The following is a 20,051-nucleotide window of genomic DNA, read 5'->3' as shown; positions in this document are numbered from 1 at the left end:
TCTTAATCTTTTTCTCCCAGAGAATTTAAAAGCTTTATTGTAGCTTCTCTAACTTCAACTTCATCTTCCCCAGATAGTAGAACATCATTCACATATTGGATAATTTGTATTCTAGGAGGAGTGGAGAAGGCTTGCAGTATTTTTTTTTTTTTTTTCTAAAGCTTGCTCAAATAAGTTTGGAGATTCCGTGAACTCCTGCGGTAATTTCGTCTACTTGAGCAGTCGCTGTGGTTACTAAGGGAACGGAGCTCGGGGCTGCAAGGGGGGAAGGGAAGGGCATAGCGCCGAGGCTTGGTCCTCCAAGGGCGGAGCGTAGGCGGGGTTTGCTGCTGGGACAGGAGGAGGGGGCAGTTCTGGGGGATACCAGAGGGGAGCGTGGCCAGCTTGCATGCGGCTGATGGCACTTGAGTCAACGACTCCCGGCAGAGACAAAGGAGCGGCGGCAGCGCCCAGCGCAGCCGGCTCAGGCAGGGCAGCCGGGGATCGGGCAGTGGGGGAGGCGATTGGAGATAGGACTGCTGGGACCGACGGGACCTCCGGCACGGTTGGGGCTGCAGCCCTAGACTACGCGTTAGGAGGGGCCCCCGGCACGGCCCCCAAGGCGGTGCAGACCAGGCGGCTGGGGCAGACAAATTCACCGGCGGGGCCGGGGCTGGGGTGTATGCGGGGACCGGCGCAGCTGCTGGGGGCTGCGAACCGGCGCTCGGGACGGGAACCGGGGCAGGCGGGGCTGCCGGAGGCTGTGAGCCCGAGCTGAGGGCGGGCGGGGCTGAAGCGGGACCTGGGACAGGGGGCTCGGCCGCGAACGGCGAAAGCGTGAGCAGGAACGGAGGGGGCAAAGCTTGCAAGGGATCCCACTCTATTCCCTTCTTTTCTTTTTGTTCCCTTCCCTTTTCTTTTCCCTTTTTCTTTTCTTGTTTCGTCTCGGACGTTTCTGATACATTAAAAATTTTTATTCTCCTAAAATCTCCTGTCCAACATGTGGCATATTCTCTTTCTTCAGGATTAAACGGTTCTTTTGAATTTACAAATATATTTAGAGCCTGACAGATCCAGTTCTCAAAAGAGCCATATCTTGGCTAATAAACGTGGTCAGATCTTATTTCCTTCTCTGCCCATTCTGTCACGCAAAATTGTATCATCTTTACCTTTTCCTTTTTTTTTTTTTTTTTTTGTACAAGGGTTTTTATCCCAGTTAGCTAACATAATGCCAAGAGGGCTATTTTGAGGTATTTCTGTTGGTAATTTTTTACACTCTTTTTTCTTGCTTGTATCCAACTTACTGTTTTTCTGTCCCATTTTTCAAGATTTTATCTATTCGTCCCCCACCTCTGTTTTTCACTTTCTCTTACAACCTAAAGACTACTTCTATCTATGCACACACACAAAAATCCCTTCTATCACACACAAATACAATACACTTCCCTCTAAGGAGATATAACAGCCAACATTACATGTACTTTCTTCCATCTACTCTTACTTCATTCCTCCTTTACTTTTATACACTCTTTCACACTCTTAGGACATGAAGCTTGTCGCCAGAGAATCGTGGCTCTGTGTGTCCTCCCCCTATAGATGGGCCTCTGAGGAGGGCTCAGAATCTGGTCGCCCCAGGTGCCGATCGACTTATGAGGCTAATTTGCGTGTCACTTACACTTTACTGCCCCCCTACTCCACACGCCAGGAGAAAAAGGGCTGAATTGCAGGTCACACACACGCTTTTCCACAGCCCCCCCACCCGCCCGGGGAAACTATGGCCGGTTTTGCAGGTCACACACACTTTGCCACAGCCCCCACCTGCCCGGGGAAACTGAGGCCTATTTGCAGGTCACACAAACTTTGCCACAGCCCCCACCCGCCCGGGGAAACTGAGGCCTATTCGCAGGTCACACACACTTTGCCACAGCCCCCACCCGCCCGGGGAAACTGAGGCCTATTTGCAGGTCACACACACACTTTGCCACAGCCCCCACCCGCCCGGGGAAACTGAGGCTTATTTTGTGTGTGACTCACTCTCACACAACAAAACAACAACAACAAGGTACCTTTTACTTTTAAATCACCTATTACAATTTTAGGTGTTACTGGCCAGTCCTGGTGCTCTTGGATATCCCCTCAATCCAGCTGTGTTGTCCAACCCCAGATGCTCTCGGGCACTTTAGCCCTCAATCTAGCTGTGTTGTTCAACCCCAGATGCTCTTGGGCATAACCTCAATCCGGCAAAACCCTGGGTGCTCTTGGCACAATTCCTCAACCCAGCAGGTTTCAGTCCTGGATGCTCTTGGGCACTGTAATAGACTATGAACACGAAGAAAAGTTCCAATAGGAATTTATTACATTACAGCAGGCAAAGCAAAGGCAAATACAGCGCTGGACGGCAGGGGAGTCTCGCTCCACCAACTGCCGTGAATTGGCAGGTTTTTCAGTCTTGCTTTTATCTTGCTTCTTTCCTCTGATGATGTATGTGTGACGTGTTGCTAGGAGGGTCTCTTTCTGTCCCTCGGTGGTCGCAGAGATGAAGGCTGTAGTTGTAAGCTGGAATTCCTGAAACTTAAAGCTGATTAAGCAAGTAGAGAGAGAAAGAAGGAATGGGCAAGGGTCTGTTTGCCTATAAGCTTAGATAGTAACATAGTAACTTCTTGTTATCTTGAGTTATTTGATCTCCAGTGAACAAAAAATAGTTAATGTTTATCACAGGCACTTACCCCTCAATCCAGCAGACTTTTTGCTTCACCCTGGGTGCTCTTGGGATATTAATCCCTCAACCCAGCAAAAGTTTTAGTCCTGGATACTCTTGGGCACCTACCCCTCAATCCAGCAGACTCTTTGTTTAACCCTGGGTGCTCTTGCGATATTAATCCCTCAATCTAGCAAAAGTTTTAGTCCTGGATGCTCTTGGGCAATCACCCCTTTTCTAAAATTCAGTCCCAGTTTCCCTGGGGGGGTTCTCTCACTCTTCTTATCACTCGCTTCGTCTCTTTACTGGCCGTCTTTCTCGCGAAAGAACGGAAACGCAGCGTCAGAAACTCCGCACTCGCTTAGCAGGTCTGGGATAACCAGCTGCCTCTCATTCACACACATTCATCCCCCCCTTAACTGCCCCTCAAAACCAATACTTACCTGTCTTTTGTCCTTGGGTCTTTGTCTTCGTGTACACTTTAGTCTTAGGGGCTAACTACCGCGGTTTTAGGGAATCTTTTCCCTTTCTTTGTTTTATTGTCTCCCTTTGTCCATTGATCTTGACCTGCATCTGCCGGTCACAGCAGGGGAACACAGAGCGAGGCTGCCAAACTGGGCAGGGCGCGCCGTCCTCACTCTGATTCTCCTAAGGCACCAGCAGTGAGGTGTTATAACCATCCTCTGCTACCATAATTGTGAAAAACGCCAATCACTTGTTTTAAAATTTTAAAAGTTTAATAGTAAATAAGATGGTTATAAAAATAGAATTAGAGTAAAAAAATTGAACAGTTTTAGAGTTAGGACAATACAAGACAATAAAAACAAAGTTACAGACGTCTGGGTGCCTCTCCCGAGCCACAAGCTCTGAAGAAGGACCCCTGTTAACAAAGAATTATCTCTTAAAAGCAATAGCCTGTTGAATATTCATACAATTTATACATAATGCATAAATTCCATTCTAACTAAGAATTGTCTCTGGTTAGTATCACTTTTTTTCCTTTAATCTCTATGGCGTCCACTAGGCTGAGAGAAGCAGGAGGAGCTGGTCTCTTCTGATAAGAAAGTAGTAAATTCTTTCTTCTTTGAAAGATTTACATTTTCATGTGGTTGGTACATAAAAACTACATTTTAACTACAAAACTACATTTACCATACTAACAAAATATTAATACCACATTAACAGTTAGCACAACATAACACATATAGTAAATATCTTGCGTAGAGCCATATAATATGCACTTTTCACAGTATGCTAATGGTCTTATCAGTCCTTTGCGCCTGCGCAGTTGTCTCTGGTGGTCGTCTCGGGGGTCTCGGGGGTCCCAAAGGATGAAGTAAAGCTGTCTTCCTCGGAGATAAACTTCTGACCCCACTGCCTTGCGCGTACTCACTGATCCTCTGGTCATAGTCCAAGCTATAGGGCCAGTCTTATCTGGTCTTAGGGGTCTGAGGGGCCTCATTATCTCAGTGTCTCTGGTAATCTTGTATTCTTGTCTCCCGTTCTGATAAACATCCTTCCCCTTGTCAGACATCCTTGCATTCTTCCTTGTTGTTCTCACACATAGTCCTGTCTCTTCCCTTCTCAAGCAACTAATACAGTACAAAGAGCAGTGAATATTAAGCAATACACATCATCTGAATGCCTATTCTTAATCAATACCTCCTAATTTCAATGATTAGTATCCTCTAGTTTCCAATCCCATGTTTCATGCCCTCCTCCCAAATGCCCCGACTACCAAGGCCATCCAGTGTCAACAATACAAGGGGGAGGGGAAAGGGGACTATGTGGAGAAAAAAATTGCAATAATATAACTATACATCAATAAAACTTTGCTTAACATACACATCATATTAATCCCTTAATTACGAGAGACAATCATGGCATTACCCATCTATAACAAAAGGTATGTGAAAAATCTAGTAAAAATCATGAGTGATGGAATGATTTTCTCTGTACAACCTGGTCGATGTGTAGATGAAATGATATCTGTTGCACATACTGGCCAGAACTACGTCCTGGCCAAAAAGAAGTAATCTCTTGATTTTCTAACACAAAAAATGTTGGAGAGCTTTTGTTTTCCCCAAAACTTCAGAGACATCAGCCTATGCAGCCTCTGAACGAGTGTGCCAGTGGAATAGCAATCATTTGACATAATCACTATGCTTGGCAGTCCTGTAAAGGAACAAATCCATGCAGGCAGCAGCACCAGAGATAGTTTTTCATCTTGGGGTGCAAAACCACTGCAGGATGCCACACACACTGGAGATGGACACTGACCAGCACCTTAGGCCATTGCGTGTTGCTCCTTGGTAATTGTTAGGAAAATTAATCTACAAATGCTAGAGATTTATGTCCAAAAAGGAGACAGAGGAGTCCTGCAACTTTATTTGAATAAAGGGAAAGGCCATGGGGCATTTTCCCTGGGGTGTCTGAAAATTTTGAAGGGCGCAGCTTCCTTTTTACCCTAAGTTCCCGAGTGCATGTCCCTCTCTCTTTCCCCATTGGCTGAGGTACTTGAGAGGTACAGACTTGCCGAATCGCCTAATGCCTAAGACCCCCTTCTAATGTATACCCCCCTTTTGTCTTTTCCTTGTGTCAGACCTGTAATAGACTATGAACATGAAGAAAAGTTCCAATAGGAATTTATTACATTGCAGCAGGCAAAGCAAAGGCAAATACAGCGCTGGACGGCAGGGGAGTCTCGCTCCACCAACTGCCGTGAATTGGCAGGTTTTTCAGTCCTGCTTTTATCTTGCTTCTTTCCTCTGATGATGTATGTGTGACGTGTTGCTGGGAGGGTCTCTTTCTGTCTCTCGGTGGTCGCAGAGATGAAGGCTGTAGTTGTCCTCTTCCTTATATGGTAACTAAGCTGGAATTCCTGAAACTTAAAGCTGATTAAGCAAGTAGAGAGAGAGAACAGAAATGGGCGAAGGTATATTTGCCTATAAGCTTAGATAGTAACATAGTAACTTCCTGTTATCTTGAGTTATTTGATCTCCAGTGAACAAAAAAATAGTTAATGTTTATCACAAGACCTACAGTATTTTTGTAAAGACAAGTCTCTCTCCATTCATCAATCAGTGGAATCCTTCTCATTGTTTCTTTTATCTCTCAGTGCTAGTTTTATCTACCAGCAGACCCACAGTTTGTTTGTAAAGACAAGTCCCTCATTCCTTTCAATATGTGTAATGGTTTCATGTTTGCCTCTGTTTCTGTTTACCAAATTTAGTGCAGTGGTTTGAGTATCTACCAGAACTCTGCTCTGAGATAGGATCAGGAGAGAAGCAAAGCAGGCTCAAATCTTAAAGATAGATTTATTAACACACACTAAAAGAAGAAAGTGAGAATCAAAATGAAACATTCAAAACTCTCCTCCTCCTCCCCTCAAATGTTCACTTTCCCATAAACAATGTAAAGAGACAAAACTCAAAACTCTAGATGAGTACCACTTATATAATAGTCTTCCATTCAGTCCTTTAAGAGAGAGAAGTCTCTACTGATTTGTTGTGGTAACTTTCCACAAGAAAGAACGATCTACTTGTGACTCTTAATTCTCACAAAAGCAGCCTCCCGGGAACTTCTGCAATTGTGGACCTCCCATATCACATAGCCTTTCCCACGTGGCTACATATGGGCCATGGACTCATGCATACTGGGGTGTCATTTTAAAGATAAATAACTCTAAAGGCAAAGGATTCTTCATCTCAGGGAACAGAGGTGTCTTCTCACTTCTTCACTGGCACAGAGGGCTTCTTCTCATCTCTCTCTGTTCAAACATCTCATGGGATCACAGCATCACAGCTACTAATTTAGTATTCCCTCAGTCAATCACAGATACCTTTGCTGAAATTGACAAATCTGAATAATCATCTCCCCAATCCATATTTCCATGATTTAAAGGAATATTCCAGCATATTACAGTCTGTTACCACAGCTCAGAGAAGACTTTCAGTCTAAAATACCAAGGTATCTTCTCTATCTCCTCATCACTCAAGATACAACTTCTCTTTCACCGACCCTGCTACCTTCATACTGTCTCTTTAAATATCTCCCACTCTGACCTTTTGTCTCACTCAGAGAAGGGTTAGGGCTTTGGAAGTTTTACCTGTTTCAGGAAGGAGTTAATATCTTGCCCAGGGCCTGCGGTGGTCACATGATCTCTGCCGGGTGGCTGCTCTCACACCAAGGAATCTCTGAGTGGCTGAGTTTCTCCCCCTCCTTTTCCTCTGTGCCTGGGAGTCACAGGAAGGGGAGGAGGACTTGGTCCCCCACAGCTTAGTCAGAATGTTTTACAGCTGATGGAAATCCGATCCGGGCCAGGAAAGGGGCATATTCTCCTCCCCTCCCCCAGCACGGGAGTCACCAGATCAGGAGGACCTCCCTTGAAAAGCTTGGGCCGGGGCAGACTGGGCCTGTCCTGGCCCCCCTGCAAGGAGGGAGCTGGGCTGGGGCTGCCTCCTTACCTCCTCCAAGGCCAGAAGGATAAAAGGGCAATTTCCTGGGATCCTCTAATATTTAACCCTGTGTGCTCACAGAGATGTACCACCTTCTAATTGGTAAGTCAAACTGTCCACTTCAAAGCTAGTCACTAATAGGTTTAACAATAACTTCCTGAAAAAATCACTTCCTTGCCAAACCACCACAATATGTTTCTTCTAAATCTTTCTCTATCACTCTGTTGGAGTCCAGGGCATTCCTTTGGTTGCCCTGGAGGGTCAGGGACCTGGGCAGGGGGGTCTGGGACCCCAGCCCAGAGCTCAGAGAGACACTGGCTTTGATTTCAGTCCATGGGAAAAACTTCCTACACTGAGAGAAGGTTTACATGCCACAAGAATGTGAGAAATGGTAGTTTAGCTTATCACAGAATGAGAAAATAATAGTTTTAGGTTCCTAGCATTGAAGTGAATGGGGACAAGATGGAGAATCTGGGGCGTTGTCTCCTTCTCCTTCTCCTTCTTCTTCCCTCACTCCATTGCTGCATTGACGTGGCACAAAGTAGTTAGTGAGGATTGGGTCAAAGTAAAGATGACCTTTTTAGTAATAGTGATAGACATTGGTAAGAAATAGTAAATAAGAAATACGTAGTAATTAGTATAAAAGATAAGGACAGCCCAGCTCGGGGGGAGACGTGAGGAATCCATGCAGCTGCGAACATCTTGTCGGACTCCGAGAAAATTGTAAGATAAGAAACAATAAACGAGGTATGCAACCTTGAGAAATCTAAACCTGAGAACTCCGTCTCTTCCTTCGGCTCGGCTCGGAGCTGCGCAGGGGAGCAAGGACCCTGAAACCACCTCAATGTTGGGGTAAGCCCCCGACATCACTCTACCTGCCTCCCCCACACCTCCTTTTTGCTTTCTTCTCTTTCTCTTCTCGCCTTCCCTCAACTCTTCTACTATTAAATAAAATACATTTTTTGGTATCAACATCTAACTTTATTTGGTTTTTATCTCTGGGGAATATTCAAACCTTCTAGGTTCATTCTGTTCTATTCACTGAGAGTTAGTTATCCTTGCCCTTCTGTGATTAGAGTGGATCACAACATTTTTCCACAAATAAGAGTAAATATAAATGAAAAAATAAGTTTACTTGTTGGGATACAAATCCCTCTGGGCCCCATTCACACAGGATCAAAAGCACTCAGAAATGTGAGGGCTGAATTAAAACCTTCAGAGAAACTAAAATACATAAATCTACGCAGACATGAGGTAGAAATGTAAGTTTAGTTTTAAATAAGTAGAGAATATATTAAGTGCCTTAAGCAAAAAAGAGATTGTATAAGTTAGTAAGAAAAGCCCTAAAGCCTAGTTTAAAGTTCAGTAGCATTGCCTTTTACAACGTTAACTAAGTCCGAGACATAACGAAAGCATAATGTAACATTGCTAACATTCCTAGATAGAACAGACAGAACTATGTACGTAGAATTTGTATAAGGAATTGTGACGACTTTCGTACATCAATGTTAGGCCCAGATAGGTCCAAGAAGACAGCATGTAATGGTTTTAATTTTGAAAACTGGACAGAAACACCAATTAATGTAGTGGCTTCACATTCACTAAATTCTGGTCTTAGTACTCACTCTTTTTCTGTGGGAGAGAGACTAGGAGAAAATTAAAGCCAGCTCAAGCTTAAAAATAAACAAATAGTTTTATTAATACACACTAAAAGAATGGGGAAAAAAAGTTGGGAAAAAACCTAAAAGAAAACAGAATGAAACTCTTAAAACACTCTTCCCTCCCCTTACAAGCTGTTTACTTTCTTACAAAGCAACATAAAGAGACAAAACTTGTAATTTTCAGTCAGTTTCACTATCTGACAATAGTCTTTCATCAGTTCTTTAGAAGAGTCTCTCTTAGAGTCATGGATCCCACTGACAACTTAAAACAGTTCTCTTGTGGGTTTTTTAACTGTCACAAAAACAGCCACCCGGAGAAACCTGCCTTTGTGACCTTCCCAGGAGCAGTTTCCCAAGCTGCTTATGGGTCATGGGTCTTAGACTTTTGCATACTGAGGTGTCACTTTTTAAAGATGAATAACTCCAAAGCAAAGGATTCTTCACCTCAAGGTACAGAGATATCTTCTCACTTCTTCACTGGCGCAGGGGGCTTCTCATCTTTATCTCTGTTCAAGCATATTATAGGATTAATATTACTTGCTCAAATCCACACACAAATCTAAACAATCATCTCCCCAAATGCATATCTTTCCATTGATTTGAAGGAATAATCTAAATATAGAGTTCATTTCCATGGCTCAAATAAGAATGGAACAACCAACTCTTTAACCTTCTGTCCCAACAGTCTTTTCACTCTTGCTCTACTGACTTCATGCTGTTTCTTCTTTATGTTCACTCTGTCCCTTTCTTTTCTCTCTCAGAAAAGGGCCAAGCTCTGGAAGCTTCATTTTGCCAGGAAAGGGTTAAATCTGCCCACAGTCTCTTCTCTCCCGTGGTAGCTCATGGTATTAGATGTTCAAGGCCACGCCACACTGGTGAGGGAGGAAGAACTCACACAGAAACATCAGAGATCAGAGCACCCGGGCAGTCCGGAATCACAAAAAAACCAGGCAGGATCATGAATGCCTTTTTGGCCCACCCCTTGGTGTAACTCGGGGTGGCCTCAGCCTAAATCGTGCCCATAGCTCTTATCAGGGGCTCAGCAGAAGTCTCTCCCTGCTCCAGGGAAGTTTGGAGAAAGTAGTTGTTGTAAAGCAGCCACCTCTCCTTCCCCCCCCCAGGAGCTCATAGAATCTGGCCAGGCCTCAGTCCAGCTCCTCCCCAAAGGGGGGAAGCAGCAGGCCCAACTCGATGTTACCTGTCTGTCTCTGGCCAAAGGAAAGAAGGAAAAGACCCACCTACAGGAAATCAAGGGGTTTTATATGGTACTTCCCAAAGTCTTAGCAAACAATTTTCAGTGGTCAAAATAGATGCCAATATTCCAACTAACCCTCTGATAGGTCCCTGTCCTTTCTAAAGCAATTCCCAGGTCCTGACCTGGAAAATCATTCTACATTCCTCTATGACTAAAAGACTAAACTGTACTAACCCATGACACAGTAGTAGAATCATGTTTGTAGCTGATTGGGTAAACAAAAAAAGAGTAAAAATGCACTGCTTTGAGAATGCTAGGGACCACAGATGGATGCTGCTGCTGCTGCTGCTGCGAAGACTGCTTCTGTTTGGGACGTGGGGAATTTATGCCAAACAGCTTTGCATAATAGCACAAACTGTTATCCTTTGAACTCTTCGCCTTCGAGACTGATCTTCTAGCCCCGCAATAAATAACTTTTACAACAACCCTGCAGCCCTAATCTTCTATGAAGACCCTATGAGCTAGAAAAATGGTCCCCACGTTCTAGCTGGCAAAGAACATAGCTGAGTCTCTCCAGAGAACTGAATTTTAAAGGACCTTTTAGGCTAAAACAGAATCCCAGGGAAAAAGAGGTATCCTGAAAGGAAGGATCAAATGGGAAACCAAACTACTGCTGAAAGGAAATATTAAGCCAGGACACAGGACCACCTGGAACGAGCCCTTGAGGCATCATCTACAACGTGGGGAGTTGAGCTCTGGAGAAATCTAAAAATGGGTACTAATACATCCAAAGAACAAAAACAAATTTATGAGCGTTTAAGATCTTTGATAATATGTAATTGCTATGAAGTCCCAAGTAAAGATTTAAAAGAGCTTTTAATATATGCTCAAAAATATTTTCCCAGATGTAGAACCATCTTCTGATCTTGCAAACTCACTCTGGGAATCTGTTAGAGTAAAATTATATGATGAAACAACTCATAGAGACAAGACGGCAGCCACATTATTGACAACTTGGTGCCTCCTTGTAGAAATTTTTAGTAAGCTGTTTATCAACTTTGCAAATTTGAGAGCTCCCCCAATGCCATCCCCACCGCCTCCATCAGCCCACGTGGAGCACCGCGACTCCCAGACTTCACCATCACCAGTCTTGGCAGTTCCATCACAGCCCCCCCCCCCAGCCGGGGAGTGCAGGTCTGGGTCACAGTCGCTGCAGCCTGCTGCCGCCCTGCTGGCCCTGCCACTGCTTCTGGTGGAGCCTCCTCTGCCGCTGCTTTCCTCCAGCACAAGTGGCAGCACTTTCGGGTTTCCCCCGCAGCTGCTGCCCACCACCGGAGCAGGTGCGGCAGGGCCTGGGGCCCCTGCACTGCTGACCTCTGCTGGAGCGCTGCTGGAGCCCTGGCAGCGGGGGTCCTCCTGGCCCCTTTGCCACTGCCCACTGCCAGAGCACTGCCCCCCCTGCTGCAGAGGCCACCAGCCACAGGGGCAGGAGGCCCCGAGGCCCGGCCAAAGAAGCCTTTTGCGGTCCCACCACCAGTGCCGCCATTTCTAATGGGGCACCCCAGACTCAGAATACAGCAGTCGCAACTGCCTGACATCATAGACACACCGAGTCCTCCCGTCACCCCTTTTGTGGCTATGGCGATTTTTGCCCCTTCCGCAAGCAGTCGCATGACCAGCCTCCCTGGAGAAACCGTGGGTAGCCCTGCCAAAACCGCAGCTGGCCCTGGCACTGCTGAGCCTGTGACTGACCCTGTGCCCGGTCTCAACAAACCTGTGAGGGGCCCTTTGGATCCCATGTGTGGCTCACCCGGCCTCGTAGACGTGCACCCCAGCGCTACAAGCAGGCCCCCTGCTCCAGCCAGCTGCCCCCCCGAAAAAGTGGAGTTTGAATATGGTGCAAATTCTGGCAGTTTCCTACAGCACTACTGCGCATGTGCGGCACAGCCGTCCATGCAGCAAGATAGTCACTCCCTGCAAAGACCTTCCATACAACAAAATGGCTGCTCCCTGTGCTTTTCTGTGCAGCAAGATGGCAGCACCTTATACAGAGCATGTGCACTGCTGCCGATGCCATTTTGTAACCACCAAGACTTGCAGCCTCCAACTACAGCATCAGCCCTAGATGCTTCCAATGGGTCAAGGAGGGGGGAGGGAAAGGGGAGGGCACCAGGATGATGCAGTTGAATACTCATTTGGAGAAGGCAACTATTGGACTATAAGAGACAGAAGGGCACACAATGACTGTATTGTTGCTGATGAAGAATCAGTTTTATCAGACTTTAACTGGGAAAGAGATCTACCTTCACCCAATTCAGGACAACCCCTGCCTCCGCCCAAGATAGGAGACTCTCTGAAAAGGATTCAACCAGCAAGTAGCCCAGAAAGCATATACACAGAAATAAAGCAAGGAATATCAGAGCCATTTACCACATTTGTAGACCGCCTCATACATGCAATAGAGAGGCAATGTGAGGATGACCTGGCACGTCCTTATCTGCTTCAAAGCCTTGCCTTTGCCAATGCTAATGAGGAATGCAAACGAATAATTACAGCTTTGCCTGACCCACAGCCTGCCTTACTTCAAATGATTGAAGCTTGCAGGAAAATAGTCACCTCACAACATGTTGTAATAATACAAGCAGACACATTAGGAGAGAAGCTTGAAAGAGCTTTCACGACTGATGATGAAGTGACAGACCAGAGACTTGTAAAAGCTATTTCTGCTCTTACTGTAACCCCTCAACAGAATAATGCTATGGCAGTATTGCTGGCAAAGACCACCAGGAGGTTGTGCTACAGATGTAGGAAGCCTGGACATGTTATGAAAAATTGCCCAGAGCCAGCAGGAGGTACAAGACCACCTTACCATTGCCTACCCTAGATGTAAAAAGGGGAGACATTATGCAAATCAGTGCCGCTCCAAACTAGATGTAGACGGAAAACCCCTGCCTGGCATCCCTCCTGGGCTTCCCTGGCCCGGTTGTAGGGAACATAGCCACTGCCAAGAAGGACAACAGGATCAACCACAATTGACTTGCAGTTTAATGCATAACAACAAAACAATCAGAAATACAGGTTTCCTGGACACAGGTGCAGAGGTTACAGTGATCTCTTATATGTTCTGGCCAAGGGACTGGACTTTAGTGGCACCTTCAGACCCTCTTACAGCTATGGGGAGCCACTGTATGTCTACAGAGCAGGTGCATGATTGCAGTTAAAGGACCTGAAGGGAAGACAGCAACTATTCATCCCTTCCTTGCACAGAAACTTATCACAGTATGGGGAAGAGACCGGCTGTTGGGGGTTAGGTTTGTTCCTTTTTGTCTTAAAGAATTTTTCCCCATAAGTTGCTAAGAGACAAAGTGCTGGTGCTTAGATGGTGCTTGACCAACACAAAAGACATTGGGAGGGCACAGGAAAAGGACAGGGCCGGGGGAGCTGAGGGGACTGTTTTGCTCTGGGCATCAGAGAGGACGACCAGGCTGCTTTTTGCTGCAGGAGAAGTCTACGGTCAACAGAAAGTCCGGTCCTGTGAGATATACCATCATCATCTACTCGTGTGCCCAGGATTTCTGAGCTCCTTTGCCTGCCCTGCAGGAGATGGGCAAACCCTGCCTGGGAGTCATGGCTTCTTCAGCACTGCTTTTTCTTTTTGCTACGCTGTAGCCCCGCACCCCCCTGCCTGCCGGGACATTCCGCCCCTGCCTTGCCAGGGAGATCCTGTCTTTCCAGTCACTAGCCGCGGAGTTTCCACCGTTCCAGCTTGGTGCTCTCGGAGTCCCAAGAGATCAGACAGCCCCAGGCTTTGTGAAACAAAGCCCCTAGAGGTTCCTGGTTCTGTTTATTATTATTGTTGTAGTTGTTGTTGTTTGTTTGCCTTGTTATATTTACTAGTAAAGAACTGTTATTCCTTTCCCCATACCTCTGCCTGAATAAGCCCCTTTAATTTTCTAAATTATAATAACTTGGAGGGAGGGGATTGGAATTCCCCATTCCTAGAGAGGCCCCGCCCCTCCCTAGCAGATACCTGTCTTCCAAACCAAGATACCTCTTATCACAATGGGGAGCAAAAATAGAAGTGAATTTTTAATTGGAGTCACAGATGCATACACCACTCTAAAACTAACTTAGAAGACCTTGTCAGAAATCTCAAAGAAGAAAGTAAAAGCAATTCAACAACCCAGAAAAATTTTCAGGAAATGCAGAAGGAAATGGAAGAAACTTGACTATATAGTACAGACATCTGTAAAATGCTGCTATATTATGTTCAGCTGTTATATATCAAATTTTCAGTTACTTTTTTTTTGTAATAATAGAATCAGAATAGGTTATTTTTTCATTTGATTCAAATTAAGTGTGGATAGAATTAAGCACATTAAGCTTTACTATTGTCCTGGTTTGGGACAAATTTGGGAGAAAACCCCTGTAGAGGATCCCTCTAAGGAAGCAAGCCCAAGTGGCCCCTCCCTCCAACCGGTCCGGAAAAGAAACCTCTTTGGAGAAAAGTGAAGAAAACTATTTTACTAAACAAATGAAGTGCATACAAGTATAAAGAATGAATAATATGAAACAATAAAACCTCTCCTTCTGAAGTGAGATGGCAAATTGAGAAAGTCCTTGCCGTGGGTGTAGCTCGGCTCTCTCTCGGACTCTCCTCAGTCCCAGTCTCTCCGGCGCTGCTGGAAAATGCCGAGGTCCAGGCCCCAGTGGGCCGCAGATGCAGCCCCCAGTGCTCCCCTGGGTTTTCAGTCCAGAGCAGGTTTAAACAGTTCCAAGAAAAAGGAAAAAAAACAGTCCAGGGAACTTCTCTGCCCTAGCTAGCTGAAACTAACTAAAAGCAAAAAAAATCTCTGTCCTGCAGTCTCTCCAAGCCTCTGCCGAACACGCTGTCCACAGAAGAATGTGGAGGACCAGGGGGATACGAGGGCTCCCTGGGAAGCGGCCGCACACCCGGCCATGCTCTGCGGGCTCTGCAGCTCACCCCACTGCTTCCCTGGGTTTTCAGTCCAGAGCAGGTTTAAACAGTTCCAAGAAAAAGGAAAAAAAACAGTCCAGGGAACTTCTCTGCCCTAGCTAGCTGAAACTAACTAAAAGCAAGAAAAGATCTCTGTCCTGCAGTCTCTCCAAGCCTCTGCCGAACACGCTGTCCGCAGAAGAATGTGGAGGAGTCAGGCAGTTTTCTCAAAACAAACTCCGCGCTTCTCCTTGCTCTTAGAACCAGTCTTAAAGGCACAGGACTCAATATCCAGCACAAACAGAACAGACGATTGGGGATACAAGCATCATAAAGTTACCCTAGGACAACTATGTTTAGGTCTTAGTAATGCTATGTTATCTTTTATTACTTTAGTATTCTGTTAATGCTAAGTTCTATTAAGATCAATTTCTGTCAAATTAAAGTGTGGTTCAGTTTAAGCAAGGTTAAGTTTTGTGTTGCTCAGTTTAAATTATGTTATTTTAAGTTCTGTTAAGTTTAGGTTAAATTTAAGTTTTGTCAAGTTTAAGTGTTGTTAAATTTAAGTGATGTTACTTTTAAGTTTTGTTAAGTTTAAGTTCTGTAAAGTTTAAGTGATGTTAGGTTTATGTTCTGTTAATTTAAAGTTCTGTTACATGTAAATTTTATTAAGTTAATGCAGTTTAAGTTTTCTTTCTGTCAAAATTCATCCATATCAACTTTAAGTATTGTTGAATCTAAAATTATCCTAGGTTTTGTTAAAAGATGCTTGTCTAAATTGCAAGTTTAGTTATTTTCTTTTAGAAATACGACGACTGACTGAATCAGCTGTGATGAAGCACTGATTAAACAGCTGTTTGTGGATGGAAGAAGATACAGTTTGTTGCACCCTTGATTTCATGGAAGGTTCTATTATTCATTGCAATCTCTGCTGTTTTATCTTCCGTAGATCATACAGAAGAGTTAGTAATGATTCTACATTGTGGCTGTTATTGGTTGTGAGCTGTTTTAGTGTTTTCCTGGTTTTTATTTCAAGGTCATAAGTACATGACCATTTAGAAAGGTGTTATCTCAACTTCCTAAGATGGTTAATGCTGGTATATTGATTACATTATGTGAATTTGCTGATTTTCTGTATTTATAGTTGGCTTCTTATATGCTTTAACATCTCTTTTGTAATTATCTAAAAGACATGTGTCATCTCAAGATCCTTCTTTTTATTTTCTAGCTGCTTAAGCATCTCATAACTGCTATTGTTAAGAGCCTTGTTTTAAAACATATTATGGAATACCCCCCAGTTAGAACTGGAGCTGTGGCCAGATCTTGGCTCTACCTGGATGGGAAATTTGCCAACAAACCTAGATGTTTTCAGCATCAAATTTAGACTCAAGTCAGTCTGACTTGGCAATTTGAGCCTATAAATATGACAGCTGGACCGATTTTTGGGGTGGACCTGAGCATCTTGCCTGGGAATGGATATCCAAGTCCTCACTGAAACAAGTTTTTTTCAGCTGTTTGCAGACTCTGGGGTGATGGTACAGCATTTCAGTGATTAATAATCATCCAATTTCACATGTGTTATTGTTAATAGTCATTAATTATGCCTGTTGTCTGAAATATTCCTAATTGTTGTACCTGAATTTTTCCTGATTGCTGTCAGTTCTTAGCAAGAGTCATACATTTTTTCATCAGAGTACTTGTGCATTTCCAAAGATCAGTCTAAGGCAATCATAAATACATGCCCAGTCTGCCAGCTGGTGCAACCTCCTGTATCCACAGGAGCAGTCAACCCACTAGGATTGCAGAGATTGCAATTATAGCAAACAGATCTTACCAAATACCCATCTTTTGAGAAATACAAAAATATTCATCTATTAGTGGACACATTCTTAAGTGCAGTTTTTACATCAGTACACGCAGGCAAAATTAAAATAAAATCCTTTAGTTTTGATTAGAAACCCAGAAACAGGACAAATTGAATATCCACTTCCTCTAATAACCTAGGGCAAAGGTCTTGCTAGTGTTTCTACAGGTACAGGACCCAGGGGGATTCCAGCAAAGAACATGAAGCCATATCAAGCACAGAAACACGTTGACAACTCCAAGAACAGAGAAGCAAGCATGCAGACATGAACTTCACAGAGACTGTAACTGATGACAGACATCTTTTGTCCCACATGCAAGAACTGTGAACCTTGGGTTTTGTGTCAGTGTAAGTGTGGAAATCGTTGGTATCATAGAGCTCTATTGGCAGAAGCATGGTGTACATTGTGTTAGGATTTAGAATCCCAAACAAAGTACAAAACCATTGAATTTTTAGTTGCAGTAGGTCACGAAGAAGAAAATAGCCCCCATCTTCCTATTCTTAGGGAGGAATGTAGAAAAGAATTTTTGAGATAATCGAGAGATTCAAATTTGCAGAGTTGAATGGAAGCAAAATAATTTATTGCCTTATATTTGGCCAGTCCCAGAACAAATTTGGGGAAAAAAACAAAAAAGGAATGTGCTAAAAGATTTGCTTGGAAATTAAGAGCAAAAAAAAAAGAAAGTGCTTTTAAAAAATAGCCAAAGGAAAAGCATGGAGTTAAATCAGATATCATGTTTATATCTTCTTATTTTGTTTGCCTTCAGCAGTGCAACCCTACCTGTCAATCAACCAAAGACCAATGTTTGGGTGACTTTAGCTAATGCATCAGGTTTAGATACCATATGTCTGTCCAATACAACCCCAGAAAAGCCATTTTCCACCTGTCTAGTTGGTGTGGCAGTGAATGCTTGGCCAATTTCAGAAGAAATTGACAGAGCCGTTCAAGGTACATTTGTTGGATCATCCACATGGGATCTTTGGTCCCCAGTTGATGCATGGGACTGGTGGGTTCCTCACCTTCCCAAGGCATCTCTTGAACCTGAAGAACTGGAGAGCCTTGGTTCTATAAATATGACTTTTTGCGCCAAATTTAACTATAAAGGGAAAAATCGATCTTTAGTCAAGGATGTTTCTCCTTACCACTCTGCATTTAAAAATCAGACTATTTGGTGTAATCATACTTCTTTAGTTCAGTCTGCATTTAATGATATTCCTTTTCAATTACCACAAGGAATGTTTTTCATTTGTGGAGATAGAGCCTGGCCTGCTATTCCAGAACACATCATAGGTGGACCATGTAGCTTGAGAAAACTTACTCTGCTAACACCCAGTGCGAAAATGCTTGCCCTCATGATATGTAGAGGGAAAAGATTTATCCATCAATATAAGCCAGACTGCAAAGATAATTTTGAACCTTGGAGTTTTGGAAAAAGGTTCTCAGCATCTCTTTTTTTACCACAATTTAGTTCAGCAGTAGCACTAAAACAACTGGATTGACTAGGGTGTTGGCTGAGTAAGCAATTCCATAATACTACTCTTGCATTGAGTGATATGTTAGCATATGTTAAAGATGGTAGACATGCAACTTTACAAAACAGGGCCGCAATTGATTTTCTCTTATTAGCACATGGACATAGGTGTGAAGATTTTGAAGGGATGTGTTGTATGAAATTATCTGATCATTCAGAATCTATTCATAAAAGTATACAACAACATAAGGAAGGTGTGTCAAAAATTAGAATTGATGATGGAACTTGGTTAGATAGCCTGCTTGATAGATGGAATTCAACATCATGGGTGAAAGAGCTTTTAAAAATAGGTCTATACATATTAGTCATCATAATAGTTGTGCTGATAATGCTGACTTGTTTGCTCCAATGCATTCGACAAATGATCAATAAGGTGATTAGAGTCCATATAGTTCAAGGAGAAGGGGGAGATGTTGGGATGCAAATCCCTCTGGGCCCCATTCATACAGGCGCAGAAGTACTCAGAAATGTGAGGGCTGAATTAAAACCTTCAGAGAAATGAAAAAAACTAAAATACATAAATCCACACAGACATGAGATAGAAATGTAAGTTTAGTTTTAAATAAGTAGAGAATATATTGTCTTAAGCAAATAAGAGAACTGTATTAGTAAGTAAGAAAAGCCCTAAAGCTTAGTTTAAAGTTCAGTAGCATTACCTTTTACAAAGTTAACTAAGTCCTAGACATAACGAAAACATAATGTAGCATTGCTAACATTCCTAGATAGAGCAGATAGAATTAGTAAGGAGAATTTGTGTAAGAAATTGCAACCACTTTCGTACATCAATGTTAGGCCTGGATAGGTCCAAGAAGACAGTAGCAGAATCATGTTTGTAGCTGATTTGGTAAACAAAAAAAGAGTAAAAATGCACTGCTTTGAGAATGCTAGGGATTACAGATGGATGCTGCTGCTGCTGCAGCTGCGAAGACTGATTCTGCTTGGGACATGGGGAATTTATGCCAAACAGCTTTGCATAATAGCACAAACTGTTATCCTTTGAACTCTTCACCTTCTAGACTGATTTTCTAGCCACACAATAATTAACTTTTATAACAACCCTGCTGCCCTAGTCTTCTATGAAGACCCTATCAGCTCAATATTTACTAACAAACAGAATGTCAACAGGCAAAAAATAACAGTAAATAACTGCTAAATACAAAATTGCCAAATCTCACAAACCCCACAGGAACAAAGAGATACACAAAATGCAGGAAATACCCTTTCCAAGATGGCGCACAGCAGGGGCAGCCTCATGGTTTGGAGGACAAAGGGACAATAATGCCATTATGATTTTTTGCCTTTTCTTTTATATCCCTTTTATATACCATTTATGTATCCTCAGTGCTCTTAGCATGCATACTTGTAATTACTTAAGTCTGACAATTTAGCATAGCCCTGGTATTCTGTTAAACCAGAAGACCAAACATCCTAGAGGCCTCACAGTTGGAAGCCAGAAAGCCTTATGCTACCTTGAGAAACCAAGGTCCTCTCTAGAATACATACTGTAAACTAGGATTAGGCCCATTCAGGGGGAAATTCCTTGGGATGGAGGGATATCACGCTATTCAATCAAGCCTCTCATTGGGGCATCTTTGTTAGTTATGCAAATTTGCAAAGTCTATAAAATTATATACGTGCTCTATCATGTGTGTGTATTTCGGCGTATTCCACCATGCTGAAGTGTTGCACCATAAGGATCCTTTTTAAA

The sequence above is a fragment of the Hirundo rustica genome, chromosome W, assembly GCF_015227805.2.
Source record: "Hirundo rustica isolate bHirRus1 chromosome W, bHirRus1.pri.v3, whole genome shotgun sequence".
Lineage (NCBI taxonomy): Eukaryota > Metazoa > Chordata > Aves > Passeriformes > Hirundinidae > Hirundo > Hirundo rustica.
The sequence above is the reverse complement of the archived record's forward strand: the minus strand, read 5'-3'. Positions refer to the sequence as shown.